This window comes from Arabidopsis thaliana, chromosome 4 (assembly GCF_000001735.4).
Source record: "Arabidopsis thaliana chromosome 4, partial sequence".
Classification (NCBI taxonomy): domain Eukaryota; kingdom Viridiplantae; phylum Streptophyta; class Magnoliopsida; order Brassicales; family Brassicaceae; genus Arabidopsis; species Arabidopsis thaliana.
The window spans coordinates 2,088,659-2,111,469 of NC_003075.7; the positions used below are offsets into that span (position 1 = coordinate 2,088,659).

General features: G+C 33.1%; 1 non-coding gene and 3 pseudogenes across 4 annotated transcripts; 3 read left to right on the top strand and 1 right to left on the bottom strand.

The window, feature by feature from the left end:
- Positions 1–1,509: 1,509 nt before the first annotated feature.
- Positions 1,510–5,333, top strand: AT4G04310 (annotated as a pseudogene; the record flags this gene model as incomplete). The annotated part of the gene is made up of 1 exon: positions 1,510–5,333.
- A 1,267-nt stretch (positions 5,334–6,600) lies between these two features.
- On the top strand, positions 6,601–7,860 carry AT4G04315. The gene is made up of 2 exons (NR_144065.1): positions 6,601–6,854; positions 7,536–7,860. It is a non-coding gene; the product is annotated as an other RNA (non-coding RNA).
- A 5,064-nt stretch (positions 7,861–12,924) lies between these two features.
- AT4G04313 lies at positions 12,925–17,316 on the top strand (annotated as a pseudogene; the record flags this gene model as incomplete). The annotated part of the gene is made up of 1 exon: positions 12,925–17,316.
- Positions 17,317–17,802: 486 nt separating this feature from the next.
- AT4G04316 lies at positions 17,803–21,030 on the bottom strand (annotated as a pseudogene; the record flags this gene model as incomplete). The annotated part of the gene is made up of 1 exon: positions 17,803–21,030.
- Positions 21,031–22,811: the final 1,781 nt, after the last annotated feature.

The following is a 22,811-nucleotide window of genomic DNA, read 5'->3' on the forward strand; positions in this document are numbered from 1 at the left end:
CTTATTATATAAAGTACGGTTTCAAAAATTACTAACTCACGAGATCATGATAGATGGAAAGTTTAACGATAAGATGTTTACATGTGTCATCAAAGATTTAAAAAATTTTATTCTCTAAGAAAATAGAAACCTAAAAAAAGTAAACAAATTTACATACACTAATTTTTATCTCTATATATATACATAATAATTTTTATTAATCAAAAATAAAATTAAAAACTTTGATTTTACATGCGATATTGGTCAATTAAATTAATCTAGCATTTATTAATTTAAACAAAACCATTAGTAATGATAATAACTAATTAAGAACCCACTGAAGTATAAAATAACAAAATAATTTATTTAACATTAATTTAGTTCGATAAAATTGTATTTTCAATTAATATAGTATTTTATTTGAATACCCACTGGGAATTTTTGTATAGTTATATTTATTTTTTAATATAAGAATTTTAATGCATGTAGTCATTAGAGAAACCACCAAAAATTAGGAAAATAGGGTTTAGAGGGATTGATATTTTATTATTTGTGAAAATGTTAATATAAAATTTCAATGTTTTATTCATAAATTTGAAGTCATCTAATATGAGTTTGACATTAGGTAAAACTAATTTATGAGATTATAAAATATAGCAAAACTATATCTTAAACAATTTTTCTTTTCCAAAATATTTTGTGGTTTTCTTTTTTTTGGTTCATTATGTTTTGTTATTTATTAATTATTTTCATATGAAGTAATTATATTGATTTGATATGATATACATATTATTTTGATATAAAATTTAACACTTATTCATTAAAATAATATGTGCATAATCAAAATCGGGAATATTATGATGAAATAGATAGTTAAATTGATAGCAAAATAGAATGTGTAAGATTAAAATTTTGGGTTTTAGAAAATTACTAAACAAAATACAGAAAAATATGTGTTGACTACTATTTAAAATTTAATTTTCATCAATAAAATACCGTTAAAGTCATTAAGTGTACAGCAAAATCAAAATTGTAAGATTAAAATTTGATTTTAAGCAAATTTACTAAATTAAATATTTAAAAATAGGAAGTATCATTTACTATTTAGAATTCAAATATCATCAGTAAAAATTTATAATTGGTTTTTTAAACCCGCCTATTTAGGCGGGCCTAACCTAGTGAAAAATAAATGGTTGTGATAGTATTTACTAATCAAAATTTATATACATTTATTAAAACGAGAAAGGAAACTTTTGAAGATATACAAAATTACTATAGTTTTTTTAAATTATAGTTTAGTATATTTATATTAGATGGTAATATGATTATATGAATTTTTTTTCAAAACTTAATCAAATCAATTAATTTAGTCAAATCAAAAATTATTGAAATCAATTAATTTCCATCTCTATTAAATTTATATTAAAACTCTGACAAGACAAGAACTTTATCGAATTCGTGAAAGACTTCATGTAGACCGAAGATGTTGGTCGTATTATAGTGGATTCGTTGGAGTTATGTGATGTGATCATGGAAAGCACAAAGGACATGGAATTTGATCAAGAGCTTGTAGCCGCGGAAGAGCTTGAAGCAGAGGAGCAGCTTGAACCTGAGGAGCATTTTGAAACAGAAAATGAACTTATAACGGAGAAAGAGTATGGGAAAGATGTTATCTTAACCTCATTGGTTTTGATACATGATCATCAAATGGGCATATGTCTCATTTGTACTATTTTTCCCTTGTCAAGTTTTGTCCCAATGGTTTTTCTTGACAAGGTTTTTAATGAGGCAAATGATTCACATTCAAATCACCCATTTGATAATCCAAACAATGGTATAACATTCAGAAGTTGGCCCAATGTAATATATATGAAGTCCAACCAATTTTATGACCATCACAAGCTCAAGAAGACCCCAAACCAAGTGGATAATTTGCTGGTCAAGAGAAGTGACGAAAATAGCATATCAAGAGTCATTTTGGAGCCAAGAAGTGGAAGGGTTATTTTTAAACTTTCAAACTAGTCTGTATTTTCCAAGGTAGTCTTGTGAGTGTGTTCCAAGACTTCTTTCTTTATAAACTCCTTGTAATCTCTTATGAGAACTCATCTATCTTTTTATCAAAAACTCTCTCTTAAAAATAGATCATGGATCCATTTTCGTATGTCGAATTTTGATCTTTCTCGACTTATCAAAAGGATTTTCCGCATCCTTTTGTGGCGTCATTCAATCCATCATCTCGTCTTTGAGTCGTGTGTCGTCTCTATTTCGAGAATATCCACTCCAGATCTTCCAAGTGCCGAAATTGGGATTGATTCCTCACCAGGATCATATCATGTTGTATCAGAGCACACTTGGAGGTTGAGTCGTTTCTGTCTGTCATCTTGTTTTAATTTTCATAATTATTTGGCGTGTGCTAAAATTGTGAAATCAATTGTCACGGGTTCGAAAACGAGTCTAGTATTTTTTTAAATTGTTTTTAGAATTGTTTGAAACGATTTGATAATTTTTAGTGTCCGATCAAGTCAAACTGTCGTGATTAGGGTTCTAGGAGAGTTTTGTGTAAGTTGAAGGGTCATTTTGTGTTTGTTGTGTTGAATACTTTCTATTACGAAAAGAACTTGTTACTGGTGTATTTGTGCTTTGTTTCTCAGGTCGCAATGTCAACAACTGAGGAGAGATCAAGCCACAACCGCAACAAGCATCTAATTGAAGCTCTTACCACTGAAATGGGGCAAATTTTCGACATCCACTTAAATCAAATTCATCAAGGGCATCACAAAGCACGAAAAAAGAAGGAACAAGAGCTTAAGTCTAAGCCACCGGATAACTCATTGAGATCAATACAAAGCAGCCCACAGAAAATCACCCACACTCCCAAATCCAAATCTGTGTTTCATTTTGATTATAAACCGACTAATGCACTTTTGAAATTTTCAGGAAAACAAGATTACCTAGAGTGGGAGAAAAACATGGACGAGTGGTTTTCCTACAAAAACTTCTTGAGCGAAATGAGATTTGTTTGTGCACTTAGCCACCTCACGGGAGACGCTTACAAATGGTGGTTGCAAGAAGTTGATGATCGCTTATATTATAAGGAGCCACCTATCACATTGTGGAGAGATTTTAAGAAACTGCTAAGAAATAAGTATGCTCCACAAGCACTAGAATGCACTCCAAAAGGCAATCCCAAAATCCAAGGGTTAGCAGCTCAAGAAAAGGAACAAGGCTTAGCCCCATATTCGAAGAAAAACCCCATAGCAGAACAACAGTTGAAGGATGAAATTCTGAAGATTCTCAATGCTTACAACAAACCCAAGAAAGTTAAGTCAACATCTCAACCAAAGATGGTCACCGAAGAAGTTGTAGTTCACAAGCAAAACCGACAACCATCACTTGCATCAAGCGGTGAACAAAAGCAATGTAAGTCTTCTAATCTTTCAAAATCCAGGGGAGTCACTTGTTATAACTGTCGTAAGAAAGGACATTTAGTTGCAACTTGCCCTGAAAAATTTGAGCTAACTAATACTTCATTAGAATCGAAACTGAGCTCACCAAACTCAAGTAGTGAAGTAGTTAGTCAAGGATTAGAAAATTCTAGTTCTTGTGTCACGCACTTGTTCTTGTCAAAGGATGTTGATTCAGGTCATACTATGGAGCATGAGAATGACAAAACTGAAGGAAGCACAAAAGAGGAGAATCATCATTTGGTGTCAACCACTTCACAAGCTTGTCGAGCTGACTATGTTTCAAAAATCACCATCTTGAACATGAAAGGACCGCCATATGTATCCCAACCAATTCTAAACCGAGAGTTACGTAAACAAGAACCACGTGAATTAGGAGGATTCACTCAAGTTGAGGCTGTCATGGTCCACAAACAATCACCTAGAGCTGAATGCAATATTTTTTTCAAGGATAAACCACCAGATGCTACACCACCATTTAAAACTCGAGGTATTTATCTAAACTCCCAAAATCGAATGAAAGCTAATTTGCGTTCTCTTGGTGAAGGTTGTACACTTTGGGGGGCAATCAAGAAGACTAATGATCGGGAGATAAGCACTCATCATATGAGTCAATCAAGAGATCCTCGTGAAGATTATCAAAATCAACTTCGGCTAAAAAACATGGAAGAATGCATAGAGGAGCCTGAAATGGATATTTCTTCATTTAGTACTTTCCATACCTATCAGTGGCGACCAGGAGAGTTGTTAGATAGCTCTAGGGAGGAGGAATTGGTCACCAACAATGCCTTGATCCAAAAAGAACCCCCGGATCCAACGCCACTTCCATTAGTCATGATGATACCAAGCACCGAACACACTGTGAACCTTACTCAGGTAAGTAACTCTTTAACTCGATTTGTTTCTCATGTTTCTATAATTGTTACTATGAGTTTATCATATTTAGGAAACATTGAGAAAGAGTTGGATTTATTTAAAGAATATTTGGAATCAAACTCTTGTCTTAGGATAAAAGTAAAACATGAACATTTCAAGAATGGTGCATTGATTAAAGTTGAGCCATGTTTACTTGTTTATAATGATTTCATGACTATGATAATGCACTTGCTTTTTGCCAAAGGTGTTGACAACATTGCAGGTATAAAAGAGGAGCCACCAGACTTAGAATTTCTCATGTCCAATCTCTTTAAGAGGACTGGAATTGGAGTTGTTTTGAAGCCAAAGGTCGATTATCCATCCAACCGAACAAGAAGAAAAAACGACAATGCTTATGAACTTGAGTTGCAAGGTAAGTATAATGTGAGTTCCAATTTCAATGATTCTTACTTGGTAGTTTTCATTGTAGGTGAATTGGATTTGAGGTCAAATCCTTTTCAAGTGGGAGAGGATGATGTGATCATGGAAAGCACAAAGGACATGGAATTTGATCAAGAGCTTGTAGCCGCGGAAGAGCTTGAAGCAGAGGAGCAGCTTGAACCTGAGGAGCATTTTAAAACAGAAAATGAACTTATAACGGAGAAAGAGTATGGGAAAGATGTTATCTTAACCTCATTGATTTTGATACATGATCATCAAATGGGCATGTGTCTCATTTGTAGTCTTTTTCCCTTGTCAAGTTTTGTCCCAATGGGTTTTCTTGACAAGGTTTTTAATGAGGCAAATGATTCACATTCAAATCACCCATTTGATGATCCAAACCATGGTATAACATTCAGAAGTTGGCCCAATGGAATATATATGAAGTCCAACCAATTTTATGACCATCACAAGCCCAAGAAAAGCCCAAACCAAGTGGGTAATTTGCTGGTCAAGAGAAGTGACGAAAATAGCATATCAAGAGTCATTTTGGAGCCAAGAAGTGGAAGGGTTATTTTTAAACTTTCAAACTAGTCTTTATTTCTTTTTATTTTCCAAGGTAGTCTTGTGAGTGTGTTCTAAGACTTCCTTCTTCTTTATAAACTTCTTGTAATCTCTTATGAGAACTCATCTATCTTTTTATCAAAAACTCTCTCTTAAAAATAGATCATGGATCCATTTTCGTATGTCGAATTTTGATCTTTCTCGACTTCTCAAAAGGTTTTTCCGCATCCTTTTGTGCCGTCATTCAATCCATCATCTCATCTTTGAGTCGTGTGTCATCTATATTTCGAGAATATCCACTCCAGATCTTCCAAGTGCCGAAATTGGAATTGATTCCTCACCAGGATCATATCATTATGGATGGGACTCATGTATGCGTAAAAATAAAGCTTGAGTTACATGGAATGTATTGGAATCGACGCGATAATGCATCATTGAACATCATGGCAATATGTGATTTGAATATGTTATTTACATATATTTGAAATGGAGCACCAGGTTCATGTCACGATACAATTGTTCTGCAAATAGCAAAACAAAGTGATTCCGAGTTCCCTTGGCTTCTATCAGAGAAGTATTATCTGGTTGATTTTGGCTACCCAAACAAAAAATAATTTCTAGCTCCTTATAGATCGTCACGAAATCGAGTTGTGAAATATCATATGTCTCAATTCTATTCTATTCCTTTTCTTAGAAACAAACATGAAATGTTTAACCAATGTCACACATCTTTACAGTTTATCTAGAGAACTTTTGGAGTTTGAAAAAACAAATTGAGGATTCCTTCTGATTTTCCAAGATATAATGTTCACGTTCAAAAAAGAGTGGTAATGGTTACAGTGGGATTATATAATTTTATCAGAATTTCAAACCTCTCAAATGCAGATTTTGCAGATGTAATGACAGAGGCAAATATAAATAACAAAGATTTTGATCATATATGTTACAAATATGTTATGGAAAACATATATCCCAAATAAGATGACATAGAACCAACAGAGATAACAAATGGAGAACATATATCCCAAATAAGAGACAATATTACAAATATGTTATGGAAAAATCAAAGTAGTAGATAATATTTTTAATGTTTTTTATGATGAAATTAGTCAACGCATGTAATAATATATAGGGAATGTGACACGTTTAGGCACTTTTAGAGAATCTTTTTCCTTTTGAGGCACTTTTCAGGGATGAGGCACTTTGCCATCTTTTTAGGGAAAATTAGAGTAATTTACCCCTGAAATAGTGATGACGCAATAATTTTTAAACTCATTTTTTATGAGATTGTGTGGGTAAGAAACTATCCTCTTTTTATCATCTCTCTCTTCCATATTCTTTTGTTTTCACCATTTTTAATCTCTCTTTCAAAATCATTGTCGTTCTATAATTCTTACAAAATCATGAAAATTATGAGGTTATCTCAAAATTCACAATCACAATCTATGTTTATCCTAAATTTCCTTTATTTTGTCAGTTTTGTATCTTTTTCTCTATTCGAGGGATGCTGGAATTGGGAAAGAAGAAAAATTGAATCGTTGTTTGGGAGAGGTAAGAGCATCTTTAACCAAATTCTATTCTCTCTGGTATTGGATTTTTACTTGGTTTTATCTGTTTCTTAAGATTGAATATTAAATTGATAAATATTAAGATAAGATTCTATCCCAAGTTAGGATTGATTTGAGAAATTACTTGAAGAATATTAAATTAAGTAGTTCACTCAATCCCAAGTTAGGATCGAGTGATATGAATGTTGTGAATTGACATTGAAATTTGATTTGTTGAGATGCATCTGGTTTTCCAGTTAAAATTCTAATACCCTTTTTGCTCTATTTCCAGCCCATAGATACGTAGTTGATCTTCAAGAACTTTGGCTACCAATAACTTTGTGTTTAATCCCTTTCTAGCTCAAAACTGTTAGGGAAGATGTGATATTTGGTCTTATTGGAGCTATCGTTTCCCAACATATACATCTTTCGGATCTAGAAATGATGTGTTTAGATCACACACCTATACACACCTCTGTATCCATATGATTTTTGTCCATTTTGTGGCTGTCCGCATAATACGTCAAATCAGACATGACTTTATGGCCAACTATTCTTTGGTATTACTAAGCAGATAAGCAGTGTAATACACAAGATTTCTAAATGATAATCTGATTTCTTAGTTTGACTGTTAAACGTTTATCTCGGTTTTGATACATGAGCCTTTGAATATTCTTGCAACTAGCACTCCAATTTGATGGTGTAGAAGAAAAGAATGTGAAGAAGCGAGCATGAGAGCTTGAAGTTTCCTACGGAGGAAGCGGAGGTGGTGGTTGGTAAAGATAGTTTGATTAACGTTTTTGATGAAACAGATCGTTTGAAGTCTTTTTCTCTCTTCTTTGACACTTTTTTTTCTCTCTCTTGGTCATTAGTTCACATCGAACAAAAATATAGTTGTCCATTAGTTACTGTTCAAGTGGTGTAGTTGATATGGTTATCATGTGATTCATGCCATGTTTTTTACATTAGCTACAATCACCAATTTCCCAGACATCATCCATTTTGTTTTGACAATTTGTTCACATGTATATGGATACTCTTATCATTGCATAGCATTTGGCCACTCTGTTGAATTTGATGACGTTAAACTGATCATTTGGATAATTTGAAAGTGTTTAGATCCCTTAATCCATTGTGGTGATGATGTTGTCTCAAGCCTGCAACAAGTCTTGATGATTCAAATTAACGTAAAACGAAGTGAACCTCTAATCCTTATCCACTAAATTTGAAACATTGTTAACAAATTAAAACCTGAATTCAGCTAAGGAGAATCGATATTTGGGTCTTAAAAAAAGGAAAGCCACATGATTGTTGAGATTAATCCTTTGAAAGTTCAAGTCTATGGGTCAAACTCGTTTCATCTACATAGCATCGAGATTCCTGTTAATCGAATCTCCTGTTATTGACATGGTATATAGGATGGATATAGATCTGTAAAAAGGTTTTCGAATGAATATATTTAAATGGACTCGTTATTATGGACACCAAAAAATTGTTTGTTGATTTTTCTTTCAGTTTGCAGACCTCCACCTCCAATACTTTATGGACATGAAACTTTGGTTTCTTTAAAAACCACGGTTAATCGAATCTCCTGTTATTATGGACATGGTATATAGAAATATGGATCAGTAAAAAGGTTTCCGAATAGATATATTTAAATGGACTCGTTATTATGGACACCAAAAAATTGTTTGGTGATTTTTTTTTCAGTTTGCAGAGACTTCCACCTCCAAGACCTTATGGACATGAACTTTGGTTTCTTTACAAACCATGGTTAATCGAATCTCCTGTTATTTTGAACATGGTATATAGAATGGATATGGATGAGTAAAAAGGTTTTTGAATGGATATATTTAAACAGACTTTTTATTATGGATACCAAAAATTGTTTGTTGATTTTTCATACAGTTTGCAGAGACCTCCACTAAAACCCAAATTCCATAATTACTTTTCGTCGATTAAAGCAAATTTTAGAAACTGACGAAATCCTATCCAATTTCGGGTTTAGAGAATACTTTCACCGAATCAAAACCATACAAAAAGGAATTCAGTAAATAGAACACTAAACCAGTTTTATGAAATCAAATCACCAAACCAAACACCTTCGTGAAATCAAAAGAAATCATGTGAGAGAGAGAGGACTAACTTGGAGGAGGGCGTGGAGGATTCTTCTCGAGCCAGTGGCGGATGTGCTTGGCGTTACGTCTTAAAACAGTGACAAATTGCTTCACATCGTTTTTGTACATGGCCATAGTCGAAACTTGACTGATAAAGCTATACCAGAGAGTAAGGATTCAAATTAGTTTTGCAGCAACCAGAGAGAGAGCAAAATTTGAATTTCAAATTCTAACAAAATCCTAGAGATTAGAGTATAACAAAATTGAGGAACGAATTGGTAAATTGAATGAATTGGTAAAGGTTTTTATTTTATAAAATAAAATTACAACATGTTATCAACACGATCACTCTGCCATGTTAATCTATATTATTATCATAGCGCGGCTCTGCCGCCCCTTTATAAATATAATGCTTTTATATGGTTGTTTAACGCACCATCTTATTTATTGTTTTAAAATTCTTAATATGGATAATTTGATCACCATAATTTACTTCTTGTTTCTATGGATGATTTTTATCAACATATTCCATTTAATACTCTAATTTACAGTTTTAAGTTTTTTTAACATGGATGATTTTAATAACTATATTTGATTTAATATTTTAATTTGCTGCTTTAACATGGATGATTTTAATTATTATATTCTATTTAATATTTTAATTTATTGCTTTAACTTGGATGATCTACATTACCATATGTTTTATTGGCTGCTTTTAATTTATTCTTTCATATCAATGATTTAGTCATCATATTATTATCATAGTATCATTATTATAAAAATAATATAATCTTATGTATAAATTAATATATATTTTCTTGATTATTTATTTTTAGACTAAATTTTATTTTTAAATCTCAATGGTCATAAATTAATAAATGAAATTAATTACCCAAGCTTTAAAATATTTTTTAATTTTCAAACGGCTACTTAATAGCTAATGAACAGTTTATTTTATCTATATACTAGAATAAAATCTGGGCTACACTCGGTATATCTCTAACAATTAATATTTTAAAGTTTTTTATATTTAATTTTATATTTAAGGCTTTAGTACTTCCACCCAAATGTCTATAAGGTATTGTTAATTATATTATTTTATCTATCTATAATTATTTTGTCATTGTAATTTTTTGTGGAAGTAGTGATTCATTTTTACTTCTTTTAATTGTGTATATATAGTATTTTTCACATCTTGTAATGTATTTTTCCATTGTCTCTACCCCAACTTCTGAAGTCCTGTCTAAATTATTTTTGTAACATTATATTTAATTTTTATTTTAAGATAGATTTTAGTTTTATTGTGCATGTCTAAGATAAGATGACTAACAAATAATTTAATTACAATTTCATATTTAGTTTCTTATGTTAAGAATATTTAAGTAATTTTCTGTCTTCTTAGACCATACGACTATCATATTAGTTCATATAGTAATAGTAATATTAAGCATAGTTGTTAATTTTTTGGAATATTTTAAAAGACTATTGAGTATGATTATCCATGTGAAAGAATCATATATAACCTCATACTACCAAGTCTTATCTATGGTTGTTTACTTATATGCGATTGTGCTATATACGAATTAGAAGGTGATATATTCTTGCTGAAAATTACATCTGTTAAGATTAATTATCATTTGAAAGTTAACTTTAGATTGCAAATTATCACTGAGACGATAAGTGTGTAGTTTTTTTTGTTAGACGTCTCCCTTCTCTTGACAACGTTTTTGTTCCCTTTGCTGGCCTTAACTCTTTGTCACCCCTCACCAGTAAATTAAAATCCATATACATGTGTTCCTTGATTACCATATTTACTTCTAAGAGAAGAAGTTAAACATGTACCTAAGTGAATATTTTGAGAGCTGGATCATTTGCAACTCCCGGCGGCATGCATATCCGATCCTAACATTGCAGGTATCATGATTACCACAAATCTTAATTTATCAAAGACAAATGTATTTATGAGCTCAGTCATGGTAAATCAGTGGAGTTCAAGTGCTCACAGTCTAACAATTATCACTTAAAATAACACCATGAGTAAAATTCTAGTTTAACCAAAAATTTAGAAATGTAATGTGTAGTATCCTAGTTTTAACTTCTTGCTTTGTTCTTTTTCTTTTTCTTTCTTGTATACAACTGTTAGAGCCATTAAAAATTAATAAAGATTTAAAATCATTCATTGTGTTTTGCAATGATGATGTCACAAGATTTTGTGGAGATATATAATTCTTTACTACATGAAGATACTTGAAGAGTTGAAGATAGTAAGATGAATTTATTAAATTTGATTTTCGAATTTATGTATTCAAAAAATGAAAATATTACTATATTGATGGAAAGTGAGAAACATAAAGTTGAAAATACTTAGATGACGAATAATATGATCTGAAGATTGGCTTCCATCACAGCCTAACATGAGGTTAATGTTACTGTTCCGTTTTTTGTAGCAGGTCATTGAGTTCTTGGTATCCCTTTATGCCATGTCCGAGGTTGAATAGTATGTTTGTCTAACCAGTGCTACCTGTTGAGAAAATGACTAACAAATTGCTGTTTTGTTAAAGAAAAATGACTAACCAGTTGTTTCATTTCCAGTGACCTAGGATTGTTGTGTTGAATGTTGATACTCGTATGAGGTTAACCACTAAAGAAAGTCAACAAACCTTTCTCTTGGAGTTATACCACGAAGATAATTATTATAAACGTCATTTAATACTTTCTTCTATCCATATTGGGTCTCTGTTGTGTAGGGTTCGTCATGTCAATGATGTAAGTGAACATCTTTTTGCTGAAGATGTGAAGTAAAAAATATATGAACAAAGTTTCTACATGAAGAAGGGTCAAGAAATCAAGATGAAGTAAGAAATCTGAAATATCTATTCGGATCCTTATTCATAACACAAATATACAGAGAAATAACATTCTCTTTAATTATGAGGATATCAAATAGTGAAGCATCATTGAAACACAAAAGTGATATAAACCTATCAAATCCCACATTGTTATATTAAACTTACATAAGCTACTAACAGAAGAGTGCATAAACAATACCTGTCTACACTAATATTTGAAAAGCCGACAAAGAAAAGTGACAACTTAAGGAGCGTACCAAGTTGGCTCTATGACAACTTCAAACAAAACTGAGGGACCTCTGTTCATACGGACAATCGGATCTGAAATCAGGAAACAAAAACAAAAAAGGTGAAAAGAAAGCCTTCAATGATGTAGATATGAGTATATGCATCGGTTATTAGAACTGAATAAGTTATGGGAAAGGAAACTGTTCAACTTACTGACATTATCATCTATGTAAACCCTATTAAAGTCTAAAATTTTGAAGCAATTTCTTAAATTTAAAAGAAAAATTGTGTCATATAAGTTTTTTGATTGATGGTGATGATACACCAACTGGAAGAAAATTAGAAACGCATAGTTTTTAGGCTAATGTGGCATCCTCTTAGATAGTTTTTATTTTGCTGATGTGGTCACTTTGAGAGGCATCAAAGAGCTTCTTTTATTAGTAGTAGATACTCTTATTTCTCATTCATTCATCTCACTCAATTATTTCATTTTCTCCGAATATCATCTCTCTAAAAATGACTCATCCGTTTTTAGTTTTTGTAATCGTTTTTATAATTGTTGCAATTTATGGTAATTGTATTTCTTGTACTTGCATTGCTTATTCAAGCACCTCTCATGTTCTAAAATGAAATAAATTAAATTTCTAATAAAATTCTTTAAAAATTTATTTTAGAAACGAAATGGCAAATATCGAGAAGCTCCAATTTTCTGCCTTTAAAGATTACCGGGGCTAACTACATATCGTGGATTACCAATGTTGAGCTACATTTAACGGAGACTATAAAGAGAATAATTCTTCAACGGCCCAAAAAAAAAACAAAATCGGTGATCTTCCTTAGAAGACACCTGGATGAAAGTGTCATATATGACTATGCACACATGAGAGATCTTAAAGAACTAAGGAATTCTTTGAAAGATTGTTTTAATCACCAAAGGGACATCACTCTCCCACTTGCCCGGAACGAATGGCAAAGTCTAAGGTTCCAAGACTTTGACAAGGTAATGAAATACAATTCCGCCATGTTAAGAATTGTGGCCAAACTGAGATATTGTGGTCAAAAACTATTTCTGAATCCCATATCCTTGAAAAAACGTACACCATGTTTCACAAAAACCACATTACTTTGTAACAACAATAAAGGTTGCGTGGATATACCAAATTCTCAGATTTGATTGTGGCGCTCTTAATAGCTGAAAAGAAAGTGAGCTCCTAATCAAGAATCACATGTCCCGACCTACCGGATCAAAGGAATTCCCTGAGGTGAAATGCATTGGATGTTAAAAATCCGGAAAGAGAAAACAAAACTTTTAGGGGACGTGGTTGCCGAAGCTAACGCGGAAGTGGAAGAGGCTTTAATCCACAAACCATGAATTAATAGCAATGGATTCGTCCTGAGCATGATTCGAAAGGAAAGAAATCCAAGCAAATACTTCTCAAGAAAACGTGAGAGTGCTTGTTTCAGATGTGTCACTAAGGGACATTGGTCTCAAGTATGCCAAAATCCAGCATACCTTTGTGCTCTATACAAATAATCCGCTAAGGGAAAAGGAAAGAAAATGAACCTTGAAGAACATTCTAAGGGTACAACCCACCTTGATGCTTCTGACTTTGCTAATGATCTCGATGAGGCTGCCCTTCTTGAAAACTGAAATTTCTATCGTGCATGCCTCGAATTTATGTGCCATAAATAAATCGACGCTTGCTTGAAATGTCCTAAATTTGTGTGCTTGTATTACCTATCATGTATAAGTATCATGTGCTTGTGTTACCTATCATGTATAATAATCATGTGCTTTGTGTTTGATGAATAAATTTATTTTCTACTTACATTAATGGATTATGTTTATTTTAGAAATGGATCACATTACAACTTGAACATTATCTAAGGCAAACCTTGGAGATATTTGCATACCGGATAGTGGAACAACGCACACTATTCTAAAACATAAAAAATAAATCTCTAATTTGAAATCGACGAAAGTTATCGTTAACACAATATCAGGTCCCATAGACTTAATTAAAGGGACCGGTAAAGCAATTTTTGCATTACCTAACGGGACAAAGTTCTCGATAAACAATGCATTGTTTTTTCCAAATTCAAACAGAAATTTTTTGAGTTTCAAAGATATATACCTTTATGGATTTGACACTCAGTTTGCAGCTGAGAATGGATGGAAAAAAGTACATGTATATCACTTCTGAAAATTTAGGAAAAAGACACATTTTGGAAAAATTACCAAGACTCCCATCAGGATTGCATCATACATCCATTAATTCAATAGAATCACATCATGTTATCAAAAGAGATCATGATGATCACATTGTGGCACGATCGTCTTGGTCATCCAGGCACCACGATGATGCAAAAAATTATAGAGAGCTCACATGGACATTCAATGAAACCCCAAGCGATTTATCAAGGGACATGTGTTGCGTGTTCCCTAGGAAGATTGATTATAAGGCCATCGCCAAGCAAAATCGATAAAGAATTACCAAAATTCCTTGAACGAGTCTAAGGTGACATTTGTAAACCTATACACCCACCATGTGGACCATTCTATTATTTCATGGTAATGATAGATGCGTCTAGTAGATAGTCACATGTTTGTTTGTTATCATCTCAAAATGTGGCATTTGCAAGATTTTTGACTCAAATAATCAAACTAAGAGCTCAGTTTCATGATTGTCAAATCAATGGACTTAGATTAGATAACGGTGATGAATTTACGTCTCAAGCATTCAATGATTTTTGCATGGTAACAAGAATAAATGTCGAACACCATGTAGCCCATGTCAATACACAAAATGGCTTGGCTGAATCTTTAATTAAACGTTTGCAATTAATTGTGAGGCCGTTAATCATGAGATCGAATCTTCCAACCTCAGTCTAGAGACATTCTATTTTGCATGCAAAATCACTTATACGCATAAGACCAAGTGCATATCACAATCATTCTCCATTACAATTAGCATTTGGTCGAGAACTTAATATTTCTCATCTAAAAATCTTTGGTTGTGCGGTATATGTTCTCATTGCACCTCCATAACGTACTAAAATGGGGCCACGGAGAAGGTTAGGAATATATGTTGGTTGTGATACTCCGTAAATTATATGATACCTATAACATCAAACTGGTGACGTATTTACCGCATGTTTTGCCGATTGTCACTTTGACAAAAAAGAATTCCCAGTTCTAGGGAGAGAAAATAAAAAGATGGAAAAGGAAATTAAATGGTGTGTACCATCACTATTACACCTTGATCCTCCCACTAAACAGTCAGAACTGGAAGTTTGACGAATTGTGCATTTATAGAGTTTAGCAAACCAACTACCTAATGCATTTGTGGATACCAAAACGGTAACTAAATCACATATACCAGCAGTAAATGCTCGTGATCGGCTTGAAATCCCACAAGAACAAGGGAAAGTAGATGAAACGCGTGAGCCTAAAACACGATTGAAACGCGGTAGACCAATTGGTTCTAAGGCCAAAAATCCCACAAAGCGAAAAGAAACGGAAAAACATGATACTCTCATAATAACAGAAAATGTTATGGGAGAAACAAATCATGACCCTATCAATAATGATGAACCTCATGAATCGGAAGAAAATCATGAGATGTCTATCAATTACGTCCATATATAATGAAAAGATATGGAATCAAAATAAAATGGATGATATTTTCTTGTTCCTTGTTTCAAGAGAAATAAATGAAGAAAACAAAGATCTAGAACCAAAGTCTGTGTATGAATGTCAAAAGAGGCATGGCTGGATAAAATGAAAAGATGCAATACAAGTTGAACTTGATTTGCTTAACCAAAAAAATGTATTTGGACCTATAATGGTCACACATGAGACTGTAAAACCGGACAGTTATAAATAGGTTTTTGTCCGAAAACGTAATGAACAAAATGAAATAACGAGCTACAAAGCTCGTCTTGTGGCCCAAGGTTTCTCTCAGAGAATTGATTACGAGGAAACATATTCTCCTGTTATGGATGCCATCATATTTAGGTTTTTAATGAGCTTTACAGCTAATAAAATTCTAGAAATGCGACTCATGGACGTCGTAACAACATATTTATATGGATCATTAGATGCTGACATGTACATGAGAATTCCAAATGGATTTAAAATGACTAAAAAGTTAAACTCTAAACCCATAGAGTTATGTGCAATAAAATTACAAAGATCATTGTATGGTTTATAACAGTCTGGACGTATGTGGTATAATCGTCGAAGTGAGCATTTAATAAAAGAAAGATATGTAAATAACCCTATATTTCCATGTGTTATCATCAAGCAACTATATCTAGATTCGTAATTATTGCAGTATATGTTGGTGATATAAACATCATCGGAACTCAAGAGTTTTGCCTTGGTTTATAAATTGGACATTCTCATAAGGATTTTTTGTACATCAATCTACAGCTAAAAGAGTTTTAAAACGTTTTAAAATGGATAAAGCAAATCCTCTTAGTACACCAATGGTCGTTAGTTCACTTAATGTTAAAACTGATCCTTTCCGACCACATGAAGAAAATGAAGAGATACTTGATCCTAAAGTACCCCCGTATCTAAGCGCAATCGGAGGCTTTACGTACCTTGCAAATTGCACTAGACCTGATATATCATTTGCTATTAATATTTTAGCAATATTTAGTTTGTTCCTTACACAAAGACACTGGAATGGGATAAAACATGTTTTTCGTAACCTTCAAGGGACTATTGATTTAGGGTTATTTTACCCTAAAAACTCAAAAGGTCAAATTTTGGTTTTGTAGATGCGAGATATTTATCAAATCCACATAAAGCTCGATCCCAAACTGGATATATTTTCACGAAATTGGGGGCACTTCTATATCGTGACGTTCTCAGAAACAGACACTAGTAGCCACCTCTTCAAACCACATTGAAATCATCGCACTTCACGAAGCGAGTGGAACTTTTTGTGGCTAAGATAAATAAGTCAGCACATTCAATCAAGCAGTGGAATGCATGTGAATATAGAACCAACCGTCTTATATGAGGATAATGATGCATGTGTTGCTTAGACAAAAGAAGGATATATTAAAAACGCTAGAACCTAACATATCCCTCCAAAATTATTTTCATATACCCAAGAGCTTGAGAAGAATAAAGAAATTTAAGTGAAATATGTTCGATCATGTAACAATGCTGCAGATCTCTTCATAAAGTCATTACATACTACAACTTTCAGAAAACATGTCCATAACATTGGAATACGCCATCAACAGAATCTTTAGAGTATCGTTCCTAGTCATTCGAGGGGGAGCTTGTATCATTGTACTCTTTTACCTTACTATGGTTTTATACTAATGGGATTTCCTAGAATTGTTTTTAACAAGGCAACATGAAGGACATCGCAAAGAGATAAATGACAAATAAACTCCAAGGGAGAGTGTTGCAAAAGTCAAAGAAACACTTGCGTATCAAATATTATATAGAGCCCAAATTCATTTATCACTTACCGTAATATTTGTCTATTCTCTTCGATTAAGTAGTAAAAACACTCATCTAAATACAAAAAAAAAATTAATATAAAGGTTTTCTATTATTACTTTTTTCATGATTGTTCTCTTTCTCATATTTTTTTTTCTTATAGTATATCTATCATTATTCTTTTTTTTTCTAATGTCTTCATCAATAAAAAAGAGTAATAAAAACAAGAGTTGAAAAACAAAGTACATCAACTAAGAAACAGAACGAAAGATATAAAAAGAATAAACCTTATTCGTGAGACCTTAACGGTGCGAAAGGCTCTCTGCTGCTATTGAGTTGAGAGCGATATTTTGGCCACTTCTCTGGTGACGCTAGCGCCTGTAAAGCCGATGCACAATCTGACCAAACTTCACACGATTCAATATGAAGATCATGTAAGCTTTGAAGACTCCATTGGATGCATCTTAACTCCGCTTCAATTCTATTGATCATTGGTAGAAAAGAATCACGAGCGTGAAACAGAACATCACCTAAATGATTTCGCAAAATCCAGGCTCCCCCACAAGAGTTGAATCGCTAATCTATGAAGAATGGACATTACATTTAAGACAACCCAATTCTAACTTACTCCAACGACGGGACAACCTGCTAATCCTTTTACCTAGCGAACAATTTTCTTGAGAAGCCACAGAGTTTTGTGTACTCCATTCCTCTGCTTCTTCCAATGTAGTGGCTATCACGATATTGTGGTCGTTGACTCTATCTGCATAGACTGAAGAATTTCGTGCTTTCAAAAGCCCCCATACAATCCATGGAATTGAATTTTGTAACTCCACTGGTAATTCTACTCTCTTCATGAAGTTCATAACATGCTCTATATTCTCAAATTGAGTACGTTCTTCATGTGACTTCACAACAGCAAACACCGGAAGCAATAGCCAATAGCCTTCATAACTTCTTGTGGCTTGTGAGGCATCAAATGAACAAAATAAGAGCTATAAGCATATGAAACTTTAGAGTTAAAAAATGTAAGAAAACAAGAAATGTTTTAAAAATTTACCTTGTACCAAACTAGCAAAGTGATTTAGACATCCAATGGTGGTGGATTGTCTAACTCAGAGAAAGCTTACAAACAAGAATTTTTTTTTGTTAAGTTTAAGCATCAATAGAAGAGAGGAAATAACATGTAATTAGCAAAGATACAAACTTTTTTGAAGTTTGTCTTCATACTTGACATCAGCAAGTATTTGTAAATTTGTAAGGACTTTTGCTTCATCTTTCAGGTCTTGTTTCATCCACTGCTCAATACACATCAAAATTTCAACCATATAGTGTGTTAGACAACTTCCACTAGTGCTAAAAGCACTTTCAGATGCAACACTGGAAACTTGCGTAGCAAATACATCTCTAGCCATCTATGACAATATTGGGTACTTGCCACAATTGTCCTTCCACCATGAGAGAGGAGTCCACTTAGTTCCTGGAAACACCACTGGATTCTCAACATGTTCCTTCAGATATGAATACAACTCATTCTTTGTTTGTTTCACTCATGTCACATTCAGTAAAGCATTGTACCTTTTATCAATAGAACGATAACTAGGATCTTCTTCAACACCCAATTCTGTCTCTGCTTGCTTTTCTTGAGTAGACTGAGATGACTGTGATTGAGAATCTTGCACATCGGTAGCTTTACCATACCTTCCAGTATACTCCTTAAACATATCCACCAAGATATCATAGACAGATTCATAAAGCACCTTAGCATTTGTAGAACCTTCACTATACAAATCCGCAAAACACAAGTTTGCAAATTGCATCTTCTTCCTAGGATCAAACACAGTCGCCACTATCCACATCTTTATGTTCTTCAAGCCATCCCAATACTTATCAAATTTTTCATACATATCCTTAGCCTTTTTCTTCAAATCACTGTCAAAACTATTACGATGTATCCGAAGATTCGTTGTTATGTTCACTATCTCACCAAAACACTTGTGAGAATTCAAAGTAGTAGAGGTTGAGACTACCAAGGTAGAGTGGTAGAAAATGACCAAAAACTTATTGATCCTCTCTACTGCACGTCAATCTTCCAGTGAAGGAGGTCCAATCCTTTTTTTCCCCTTTTCAGACTCCAAGAAATGGTCATTGTACAGCTTGGCCTCTAACTCCATCTTTTCAAACGCAGCTTTGAAAAAAACTGCCTTTGACAACATCAAAAAATGTAGAGTTCCATCTTGTCTTGATATCTAATGGTAAACTACCTCTAGTCATCCTACCAGAATTTACCTTCTGTTCAAATGCTTTTTGCCTATTTGTTCCCGATCTAACATAAGAGACAGCATTTCGGATTGCATTTATACTATTATCTAGATCAGCCAATCCATCCCCCATAATCAAAGTAATGATATGATCAGCACATCTCATATGGAAGAATTCCCCTTTCATCACAAAAGCATCATTCGAAAGACTGGAAAAGCTAGATTCAAACCTCATTAACGCATTACTATTAGCAGTAGCATTGTCAACAGTCACACAAAAGATCTTTTCTATCCCCCAATCAGCTAGGCATTCTAGTAAAACAACAGCAATTGTCTCACCTTTGTGATCTGTGACATACTTGAAACCTATAATCAGCTTCTCTAACTTCCAATAGGCATCAACATAATGTGTTGTTATAACCATATAACTATCACCTGTGAATAGCAATCAACATTAAGTCATGTTAATACATTAAGTAAGACAAGTTAATGATCGCAAATTAATTTTAGAAATTCAGAAAACATTACCTATGACATGAGAAACCCATATATCTTATGTAAGCGAGACTCTTTGATTGTTGCCTTGGAACCATTTCCTTAGAGCAGCCTTTCTCTTAACATACATCTCAACAATGTTTCTTGTTGCGGTTCTTCTTGAGTGTGGATTGCACAAGATTACCTAAATAGTATATACAATGAGAGAGAGAGTCATTCAACTATTCAAGTATAGAAATATGTAAAAAGAAAGAATCTACCTTATTTCAAAAGTACCTTGTTGCAAAAGTGTCTCCAAGCCATACTTTCAATGAAAGAATATGGCAACTCTCCTATCACAAGCATCTCATTCACTGCTTCTCTGAAAAACATTCTCAGAAACTTTTGTAACTTGAAGATTTCCTTTCTTGTTAATAACTTGTTGACCCTCTTTCGGATCTTGACCATCTTTCCATGCTTTGTATTCCTTACAAATCTCAAGATGATTCCACAAGTTTTTAGTCCCTGAATTTGTTGGATATGAAAGCTCCTTTTTGCAATAGTGACAATTACTCTCGTCACGGATGGGCAATCGTCTTTTGAAATGATTCTACACATCTGATCTTGAGGGAAGTATCTTCTTAGGCTTAGTTTGTTCAGACGAATCTCCAGCTTCAGGTGTTTGCTTCCTTTTACCCCTTTGACCCAAATCAGGAGTCATATACTCTTCTTCATCATCAAAATCTCTGTTATCTTCAGCTGGTAATGATGATGATGAATCCATCTACAAATAAGAAGAATATAATAAATTGATTATTATCTTTGTTTTCTCTCGGATAACATTACAAAGACTAATGATCAGAGATTCAAAGTATCAAAAATACGAAGAAACATTACAAATAAATTAAGAATACTGATCAGACACATATAGAAACATAAACAAGTTACTAAAGCGTTAAAAAAAAATCCAGAACCTATTTCCAAATAAAAAAAGCACGACATCTAGAAACAAACTCCACATGAAGGCATAAACTTGAATCTAGTTACAAAATATCTACTTATTCTTTCAAATTATCTACGTTGAATTATTGCCACAACAAACTCCACTATGTGAAATACAGTCAAATGATAATAAGTCATCTAACAAGCCATCTATTATTAGACAAAGACAATAACGACATCTAGCAACATACATATAAAAATACAGAACATCAATCAAGTGATTAGACAAAAACAATCATGAGACAAACTATGTGTAACAAAGGCAAGCATATAAACAATTACAGAGACTAAAAAGAAGTCATTAACATAGAAAGACGAAATCTAACAAAATAACAAACATAGAAACATAAATTTTTAAATATCAGACAAACATAGCAACATTAACTAGTTACGAAAGAGTAAAGAAGAAGCCACCAACTAGTTTCAAGAAACACGACATCTACCAAGTAGCATCAAACTCCACATGAAGCCATATACTATGTCAAAATACCATTAGCCTTATTTCAAGGTCAATAAACATTATACAGAAAATCGACAACTAGCAACAAACATTACAAAATACAGAATATCATACAACTAATGATCATACAAAGATAATGAAAAAATTACGAAGAAGAGGAAGACTTTAGTACCTGTGAATGATACTTCGAGTTCTCTGATGGAGGAGACGCTGCAAAATTGCTAATAAGGGTTTCTAGTTTGCTTAGTGGGGGTATATATATATATATAGGATTTGTGAATCATGGCTCGCAAATTTCGGAGATCGCCGCTGAGTAGTGGAGAAATCGAAGAAAGGAAAGTGAATTAGGGTTCTAAGTCTCAGAAATGCTTATATATGTTCGGGTTAGTTCGGATGGGGTTCGATTATCGGGTAATAACCGATTGGGTACGGGTAACCAAAGACATGAAATCTATAAACCGATCGGGTTATTAATAGAATCCATACCCGTACTGAACCCCTTAATTCGGGTCGGGTTCGGGTTCGGGGATCGGGTATGGGTAATGTGCCCAGTCCTATTCTCAATTATAGATGTGGAGAAACCTTATTGGAATTATCCTCATAATATATTTTTGGAGTCCCAGTCAAGAATGTCACTGAACCAGAAATTTGAATCCGGCATGCCACTTTTTGATCTGTATGCCACTTTATATGTGTTATTCCTATTTTACCCTTAATGAATAATTTTTTATTTAATTTCAAAAATAAAATAAAAATAAGAAAAACATAAATATTCTATATATAAACCCTACAAAAACGTTGGATTTAATTTAGTGACTGTATTTACTCAACATATGGACCCCACTAAAAAATATTTTATCTTTTTGCGGTAGAAGATACTCGTAGTTATACCGTTGTACCATCGTATTCATAGTTGAACTTTCCACAATTTTCATAATTTACAGTTGAATTAGAAGGTAAATAATTAATTATAAGTTGAACGCACACTTTTTCTCTATTATTTTGTATTTCCAAAGTTTTCATAATATGACATCGGTGAAAACTTGGTTTTTTACCTATTTTACTTCATATAAGGTGCTCATAGACTAAATGTTTCTTATATT